At 49.4% G+C, this 10042-nt stretch overlaps 1 pseudogene; it reads left to right on the top strand.

Moving 5' to 3' along the window:
• The first annotated feature begins 165 nt into the window (after nucleotides 1–165).
• LOC144591862 (proteinase-activated receptor 1 pseudogene) lies at nucleotides 166–1367 on the top strand (annotated as a pseudogene).
• Nucleotides 1368–10042: the final 8675 nt, after the last annotated feature.

The raw sequence follows: 10042 nt of genomic DNA, 5'->3' as shown, positions 1-10042 counted from the left end.
TTAAGGATAGCGGAGTCAGGGGGTATGGGGAGAAGGCAGGAACGGGGTAGTGATTGAGAATGATCAGCCATGATCACATTGAATGGCGGTGCTGGCTCGAAGGGCAATATTGTCTATAAACGTGTTTAAATTATTATCATTTTTTTATTGTTCTTGTATTTTCAGAGAGGAACTCGAGTTCCCGAATTAACCTTTCTCCCAAAACCTTTGGAGGGAGCCGGTATCGCAAAATCTCTGACGGCAGCGGTTCCCAGAGGAGGGGACTAGTGCCGGTGCCAGTGCCGGCGTTGAGACGGGGGTTGAATGGGAGTCACTCCCTCGGCTCGCAGGGAAATGAAATGCCCGCAGCGTGGGGATCGGAGAGGAGACGCCTGACGGGCCCGGGCACGACGGTGGTCATTCCTCTCCTCTACACCTTGGTGTTTGCCGCCAGCCTGCCGCTCAACCTGCTGGCGATCCTGGTGTTCCTCTTCAAGGTGGGCGCAGCCAACAACACGGCGGTGATGTACATGACCAACCTGGCGGCTGCCGACCTGCTGTTCGCGCTGCTTCTGCCGCTCAAGATCTCCTACCACTTCTCCGGCAACGACTGGCGGTTCGGCTGGTTCCTGTGCCGCCTGGTGACGGGCGGCTTCTACACCTACATGTGCAGCTCTGTGCTGCTGATGACCTGCTTCAGTGTGGACCGCTGCCTGGCCGTGGTCTACCCTATCAGGTGGACCATCTGGCGGAGCCGCCGGCGAGCAGCCTGTCTCTGCCTCGCCTCCTGGCTCCTCTCCATCTGCGGCTCTCTTCCCCTCTTCCTCACAGAGCAGGACGCGTACATCCCCTACCTGAACATCACCATCTGCCACGACGTGCAGTCTTCCGACGACCCGGACACCTTTACCCTCTACTGTCTACCCTGCCTCTTGGTCGTTTTCTTTCTCGTTCCCCTGGTCGTCAACACAGTCTGCTACGCGAAGATAATCTCAACACTGCACTCGGCCAGTGCGGTCAACCCGCAGGGGAAGAGACATGCCATCGTCCTGGCGATCATTGTACTCTGTGTGTTCATTGTCTGTTTTACACCCACTAACATCATCTTGGTGGTACACGTCCTGAATCTTAATCTCGGGAAAGGGACGTCCCTTTATTTTGCCTACCAGCTCTGCCTGTGCCTGGGTAGTGTGAGCTGTTGTCTTGATCCATTGATTTATTATTACGCATCGTCCTCCTTCCAAAACCAGCTACATCACCTTCTGCGTTCTGGGCAGAACAAAATGATTCAGGTAAAAGAACGGATTAATAAAGTGGGAACTTCCACCCCCCATCAGCGCAATCAGCAGAATGGTGTTGAGGCAATAACATATAACAATAACATATAACAACTACAGCATGGAAACAGGCCTGTCCGGCCCTACCAGTCCACGCCGACCATTCTCCCTGACCTAGTCTCATCTACCTGCACTCAGACCATAACCCTCCAATCCCCTCCTATCCATATACCTATCCAATTTACTCTTAAATAATAAAATCGAGCCAGCCTCCACCACTTCCACCGGAAGCCCATTCCATACAGCCACAACCCTCTGAGTAAAGAAGTTCCCCCTCATGTTACCCCTAAACCTTTGTCCCTCAATTCTGAAGCTATGTCCCCTTGTTGGAATCTTCCCCACTCTCAAAGGGAAAAGCCTACCCACGTCAACTCTGTCCGTCCCTCTCATAATTTTAAAAACCTCTATCAAGTCCCCCCTCAACCTTCTACGCTCCAAAGAATAAAGACCCAACCTGTTCAACCTCTCTCTGTAGCCTAAGTGCTGAAACCCAGGCAACATTCTAGTAAATCTCCTCTGTACCCTCTCCATTTTGTCGACATCCTTCCTATAATTTGGCGACCAGAACTGCACACCATACTCCAGATTCGGCCTCACCAATGCCCTGTACAATTTCAACATTACATCCCAACTTCTATACTCGATGCTCTGATTTATAAAGGCAAGCATACCAAACGCCTTCTTCACCACCCTATCCACATGAGATTCCACCTTCAGGGAACAATGCACAGTTATTCCCAGATCCCTCTGTTCCACTGCATTCCTCAATTCCCTACCATTTACCCTGTACGTCCTATTTTGATTTGTCCTACCAAAATGCAGCACCTCACACTTATCAGCATTAAACTCCATCTGCCATCTTTCAGCCCACCCTTCTAAAAGGCCCAAGTCTCTCTGTAGACTTTGAAAATCTACCTCACTATCAACTACTCCACCTATCTTAGTATCATCTGCATATTTACTAATCCAATTTGCCACACCATCATCCAGATCATTAATGTAAATGACAAACAACAGTGGACCCAACACAGATCCTTGGGGCACTCCACTAGACACTGGCCTCCAACCTGACATACAATTGTCAACCGTTACCCTCTGGTATCTCCCATTCAGCCATTGTTGAATCCATCTTGCAACCTCACTATTAATACCCAACGATTTAACCTTCTTAATCAACCTTCCATGTGGAACCTTGTCAAATGCCTTACTGAAGTCCATATAGACAACATCCACAGCCTTGCCCTTATCAATTTCCCTGGTAACCTCTTCAAAAAATTCAAGAAGATTAGTCAAACATGACCTTCCAGGCACAAATCCATGTTGACTGTTTCTAATCAGGCCTTGATTATCCAAATAATTATATATATTGTCCCTAAGTATCTTTTCCATTAATTTTCCCACCACAGACGTCAAACTAATAGGTCTATAATTGCTAGGTTTACTTTTAGAACCTTTTTTAAACAAAGGCACAACATGCGCAATGCGCCAATCTTCCGGCACCATCCCTGTTTCTAATGACGTTTGAAATATTTCCGTCATAGCCCCTGCTATTTCTGCACTAACTTCCCTCAATGTCCTAGGGAATATCCTATCAGGACCTGGAGACTTATCCACTTTTATATTCTTCAAAAGTGTCCGTACCTCCTCTTCTTTAATCCTCCTAATTTCCATCACTACTCTACTTGTTTCGCTTACCTCACATAATTCAATATCCTTCTCCTCGGTAAATACCGAAGAAAAGAAATTGTTTAATATCTCCCCCATTTCTTCCGGCTCAGCACATAGCTGTCCACTCTGACTCTCTAATGGACCAATTTTATCCCTCACTATCCTTTTGCTATTGACATATCTGTAGAACCCCTTGGGGTTTACTTTTACATTACTTGCCAAAGCAGCCTCATATCTTTTTTTCGCTTTTCTAATTTCCTTTTTAAGATTCCTTTTACATTCTTTATATTCCTCAAGAACCTCATTTACTCCCTGCCGCTTATATTTATTGTATATCTCCCTCTTTTTCCGAACCAAGTGTCCAATTTCCCTGGAAAACCACGGCTCTTTCAAATTATTATTCTTTCCTTTCCACCGAACAGGGACATAAAGACTCTGTACTCTCAAAATTTCACCTTTAAATATCCTCCATTTCTCTATTATATCCTTTTCATAAAACAACAATTTCCATTTCACTCCTTTTAAATCCTTTCTCATCTCCTCAAAATTAGCCTTTCTCCAATCCAAAATCTCAACCCTTGGTCCAGATTTGACCTTTTCCATAATGATATTGAAACTAATGGCATTATGATCACTAGACCCAAAGTGCTCCTCAACACATACCTCCGTCACCTGACCCATCTCATTTCCTAACAGGAGGTCCAACACTGCCCCTTCTCTGGTAGGCACCTCTACGTATTGCTGCAAAAAACTATCCTGCACACATTTTACAAACTCCAAACCATCCAGCCCTTTAACAGAATGTGATTCCCAGTCTATATACGGAAAATTGAAATCACCCACAATCACCACTCTGTGCTTACTACTAATATCTGCTATCTCCTTACATATTTGCTCTTCCAATTCTCGTTCCCTATTTGGCGGTCTATAATACACCCCTATAAGTGTTGCTAAACCTTTCTCATTTCTGAGTTCCACCCAAACAGCCTCCTTAATCGAGCCTTTTAGTCTGTCCTGCCAAAGCACTGCTGTGATATCCTCCCTGACAAGCAATGCAACACCCCCACCTCTTGCCCCTCCGATTCTATCACATCTGAAACAATGAAATCCTGGAATATTTAATTGCCAATCGCAACCCTCCTGCAACCATGTTTCACTGATCGCCACAACATCATACTTCCAGATGTCAATCCAGGCTCTAAGCTCATCCACCTTTCTTACAATGCTCCTAGCATTAAAATATACACATTTAAGGGACCCATCATTTCTTATTCTCAGTTTATTTCTTTTCCCTTCTTTCTCTCCTACATATTGGGTCTGAGTGTTTCCCTTTTCTGCCTCCTGCCTCACACACTGCCTATTAGCTATCTGTGTTTGAGTCCCTCCCCCCAACCTTACTAGTTTAAAGTCTCCGCAGTTATTTTAGCAAATCTCCCCGCCAGGATATTGGTTCCCCTCGGGTTCAGATGCAACCCGTCCTTTTTGTACAGGTCATACTTCCCCCAGAAGAGGTCCCAATGATCCAGAAACTTGAATCCCTGCACCAGTTCCTCAGCCACGTATTTATCCTCCACCTCACTCCATTCCTATTCTCACTATCGCGTGGCACAGGCAGTAAGCCTGAGATTATTACTTTGGAAGTCCTTTTTTTTAACTCTCTTCCTAGCCCCCTGAATTCTCCTTTCAGGACCTCTTCCCTTATCCTACCTATATTGTTGGTACCTATAATGTACCACGACCTCTGGCTCCTCTCCCTCCCCTTTCAGGATATCCTGGACACGCTCAGACACATCCCGGACACCGGCACCAGGGAGGCAAACCACCATCCGGGTCTCCCGACTGCGTCCACAGAAACGCCTATCTGACCCCCTCACTATAGAGTCCCCTATTACTACTGCTCTCCTCTTCCTTTCCCTACCCTTCTGAGCAACAGGGCCGGACTCCTTGCCAGAGGCCCGGGCACCGTCGTTGCCCCCAGGTAGGCTGTCCCCCCCAACAGTACTTAAACAGGAGTACTTATTTCCAAGGGGTACAGCCACCGGGGTACTCCCTAGTCCCTGCCTCTGTTCCTTGCCCCCCCTAACAGTGACCCACTTGTCTACCTCCCGTGGTCTAGGAGTGACCACCTCCCTGTAACTCCTATCTATAACCTCCTCACTCTCCCTGATCAGACGGAGGTCATCAATCTGCCGCTCCAGGTTCCTAATACGGTCCCTTAGGAGCCCCATCTCGTCACACCTGGCGCAGATGTGGATGTCTGGAAGACTATCAGACTCCCAGATTCCCCACATCTGACACCCAGAACAAAAAACTGCCCTGGCAGTCATACTCTCCAAACAAAGCCCCGCGCTCGGTTACTAAACCTACCGCCCGGCCGCTACTCCAACCGCTCCAACCGCCCACCCAAAAGAACTGAGTGATCTCCTGGGAGAGGCGAAAAACCGGATAAAAAACCCAGGCCAATTTGGGAAAAAATCCGGGAAATTCCTCTCCGACCCCAAGCTAGGCGATCGAAACTAGTCCGGGAGATCACACAGGTCTTACTCCTTACTATCCCCACACAATCCCCACACAATCCCCACACAATCCCCACACAATCCCCACACAATCCCCACACACTACTTCCCAAGCAACACAGCTTGGTGCTGCTTGCTGCTGCTGCTGCTGCTGCTGCTGCTGCTGCTGCTGCTGTTGCTGCTGCTGCTGCTGCTGCTACTGCTGCTGCTTGCTGCTGCAATCATGTTAAATACATCCTAAGATTTTTGTTCTGGTGATCTTATTAAATACAACAGCATTCTAGAAAACTCTGGGACCTAGCTAACTGCGATCAAATTATTTTGTACTCTTCAGAATCAGAATTACCTTTATTATCATAAAGACATTCTGGCCTTCCATCACAGTGAGGAGGTGACTGGAGGAGACTCACTGTGATGGATGTTTCTTTTGTTTGGTGTTGGTTATGATGGTATGTGTTATTGCATTTTTATTGATTATTCTTATTGGTCTTATTGTTGAATTGCGGGTAATTTTTCATTTCACTGCACATTTATGTGTATGTGACAAATAAATTGACTATTGACTACTTTCCAAAAAACAAGTCTTTTGGACGAGGTTTCGTCACCCACAGTCCAACAGTAAGAGCAATAAAATAAGCAATTTACACAACCACAAACCAACACAAAACAAAAAAACAAAAAAAAGAAACATCCATCACAGTGAGTCCCCTCCAGTCCCCTCCTCACTGTGATGGAAGGCCAGAATGTCATTTCTCTTCACCCGCCGTCTTCCCCCTTTTCTACATTTCTCCACTGGATCACAGCTACTTTTGGCCAAATCAATTCTATAATTGTGCTGTTTAGTTTAGTTTAGAGATACAGCGTGGAAACAGGCCCGTCCTTCTACACACCGAGTCTGCACCGACCAGCGATCGCCACACATTAGCAGTATCCCGCACACAGTAGGGACAATTGATCATTCTTAGGCCCCCTTGGTCATGGCTGATGATGCATCCTAGTTGGCTGCTGGCTCCAAACCTCGGCTAGAGCAACGTCGCTTGTGGCTGAAGAGACCAATGCGGGAGCGACATTCTCTGTCGCAAAGGTCACGTTTGTATGTGGTCTCTGGTCTGTTGAAGTTGCCGCACTCCTTTCTGCGTGCCCGCTTGTCTGCCGCTGTCTTCATCAGTTTCTCTTCCCCCGTTTTGAGATGTTGGTTCAGGGTACCTCGCCACCTTGTACGGTCAGCTGCAAGGCTCTCCCAGGACTCCGCATCGATGTCGAGCGCCTTCAAATATAATTCAAGATAATTATACCAAAGCCAATTAACCTACGTCTTTGGAGCATGGGAGAAAACCAGAGCACCCTGAGGAAACCCACTCTGGTCACAGGGAGAATGTACAAACTCCGTACAAACAAGCACCTGTGGTCAGGATTGAACCCGGGTCTCTGGTGCTGTAAGGCAATAACTGCCATTGCGCCACCGTGCTGCCCCACTGCTTGTTTTATAATATTTATGTCGTCTTTAACTCAGTTGTTTTCAGTTGTAACCACTGACTCTAGGTCACATATAAGATTATTAAGGGGTTGGACACGTTAGAGGCAGGAAACATGTTCCCAATGTTGGGGGATGCCATTTAGAACTGAGATGAGGAAAAACTTTTTCAGTCAGAGAGTTGTGAATCTGTGGAATTCTCTGCCTCAGAAGACAGTGGAAGCCAGTTCTCTGAATGCATTCAAGAGAGCTAGATAGAGCTCTTAAGGATAGCGGAATCAGAGGGTATGGGGAGAAGGCAGGAACGGGGTACTGATTGAGAATGATCAGCCATGATCACATTGAATGGTGGTGCTGGCTCCAAGGGCCGAATGGCCTACTCCTGCACCTATTGTCTATTGTTTGACGCAGGGTCTCGGCCTGAAATGTCACCCATTCCTTCTCTCCAGAGATGCTGCCTGACCCGCTGAGTTACTCCGGCATTTTGTGTCTATCTTCAGTTGTGCAATGTGTGGAGAGTTTGAACTGCAGGAGTTTCACTAATGGTTGCCATAAACAGTCTCCCTGATGAAAACACTGAGGGCAGTCGGATTGGGCAGTGTCATCACTGTTGCTCCTGCGTTAGATTCCCATCCGTGTTGCTTCAGCAACAACCCACAGGCAGATAGATGACACCACGGTTTACTAGGTTAATTCCCCGAATGGCGGGACTGTCATATGTTGAAAGACTGGAGCGACTAGGCTTGTATACACTGGAATTTAGAAGGATGAGAGGAGACCTTATCGAAACGTATAAGATTATTAAGGGGTTGGACACGTTAGAGGCAGGAAACATGTTCCCAATGTTGGGGGAGTCCAGAACAAGGGGCCACAGTTTAAGAATAAGGGGTAGGCCATTGAGAACGGAGATGAGGAAAAACTTTTTCAGTCAGAGAGTTGTAAATCTGTGGAATTCTCTGCCTCAGAAGGCAGTGGAGACCAGTTCTCTGAATGCATTCAAGAGAGAGCTAGATAGAGCTTTTAAGGATAGCGGAGTCAGGGGGTATAGGGAGAAGGCAGGAATGGGGTACTGACTGAGAATGATCAGCCATGATCACATTGAATGGTGGTGCTGGCTCGAAGGGCCGAATGGCCTACTCCTGCACCTATAGTCCATTGGTTGCGCCCATAATTCACCTGCCTTCGTGTTTCACACCGGCAATAAACTGATTTGAAAACAAAAGAGAAACCCTCTCCATTACTGACGGCAGAGATGGCTAACTATTAGACTATCTGATATTGTACTTTCTAAATAACAACTGGTGGAGTTGGCCCCTCGCAACGTTAGAGGCCAGGGTTCAATCCTGTCCTCGGGTGCTGTCTGTGTGGGGTTTGAGCTTTCTCCCTGTGACAGTGTGGGTTTCCTCCGGGTGCTCCAGCCTTTCTCCCATGTCTTAAAGACGTGCAGTGCGGGTTTGTCCTTCAAAAGTTCTAGGAGCAGAATTAAGCCATTCGGCCCATCAAGTCTACTCCGCCATTCAATTATGGCTGATCTGGTCATGAGAGGAATAGAACGGGTAGATGCGCAGAATCTCTTGCCCAGAGCAGGGGAATCAAGGACCAGAGGCCACGGGTTCAAGGTGAAGGGGAAAAGATTTAATAGGAATCTGAGGGGTATCTTTTTCACACAAAGGGTGGTGGGTGTATGGAACGAGCTGCCAGAGGAGGTAGTTGAGGCTGGGACTATCCCAACGTTTAAGAAACAGTTGGACAGGTACATGGATAGGACAGGTTTGGAGGGATATATACCAAGCGCAGGCAAATGGGACTAGTGCAGCTGGGGCATTTGTGGGCAAGTTGGGCCATAGGGCCTGTTTCCACACTGTATCACTCATGACTCTCTCTATATTTCCCCCTCAACCCCATTCTTCTGCCTTTTGCCCCCCTCCCCCAATAACCCCTGACACCCGTGCTAATCATGTACATCAGGGGTGTCAAACTCATTTTCACCCCGGGCCACATCAGCATTAAGGTTGCCCTCAAAAGGCCGGTTGTAACTGGCCCCCTTTTCCCCCCCTCTCTCCCCACCCCCCACATTCTCTTCTCCCCGAGCCCCTCTCACTCTCCCCCAGCCCCACTCTACTCCACCCCTCCTCACCCACCCCCGCCTCCCCCACTCTCTCCTCCCCTCACCCCCCTCCCACCCCTACCTTCTCCTCCACCCACCCGCCCCACCTGCATTCTCACCGTCCCCCTCCCCCCCACTCTCCCCCTTCCACCCTACTAACTTCCCCCCACACTTCTCTCCTCCCCCCCACCCTCACCTTCCTTTCACTCTCACTGTCTCCTTCCCCCACCTTTTCCCCACTCTCCCATCTTCCCTGACCCCCACTGTCCCCCTTCCCCCTCCTCCATTCTCTCAACCCCCCACCACCACCCCCCCTCCCCTCCTGTCCCCTTCCCCCCACCACTCCTCCTCCCCACCCGCACTGCCCTCCTCCCCAGTCCCACTCTCCCTCCCACTCGCACTCTCCCCCACCCCTTTCCCCACCATCCCCCTTTCCACCACTCTCTCCTCCCCAGCCCCACTCTCTCCCACTCCTCTCCTCCCCTCACCCCCCTCCTAACCCACCCTCCCCACCACACACTCGCCCCACCACACACTCGCCCCACCCCCATTCTCACTGCCCCTCCCCACCCCCACTGTCCCCTCTTCCCCACCCCCACTGTCCCCCTTCCCCCACCATCCTTCCCCCCAACACTCCCTCTCCTCCCCCACCCCCTCCTCCCTCTTTCACTCTCACTGTCCCCTTCCCCCCACCCACCTTCTCCCCTTTCCTCCCCCCCACTCTTCCCTGACCCCCAGTCTCCTTCCCCCACCCTCTCTTCCCCCCACCATCACCCCCTTCCCCAGTCCCACTCTCCCTCCCACCCTCTCTGCTCCTCCCACCCTCCCCTCCTCCCACCCACTCTCCCCTCTTCTCTGACCCACAGTTCCCCTTCCCCCCACCCCCTCTCTCTTCCCCCAACCACCCCCACCCCTGCTGTCCCCCTCCCCAGTCCCACTCTCCCCCTACTCTCTCCTCACC

This window comes from Rhinoraja longicauda, unplaced genomic scaffold, assembly GCF_053455715.1.
Source record: "Rhinoraja longicauda isolate Sanriku21f unplaced genomic scaffold, sRhiLon1.1 Scf002496, whole genome shotgun sequence".
Taxonomy (NCBI): domain Eukaryota; kingdom Metazoa; phylum Chordata; class Chondrichthyes; order Rajiformes; family Arhynchobatidae; genus Rhinoraja; species Rhinoraja longicauda.
Note: the sequence above shows the minus strand (reverse complement) of the source record. Positions and strands in the feature narration are given on the sequence as shown.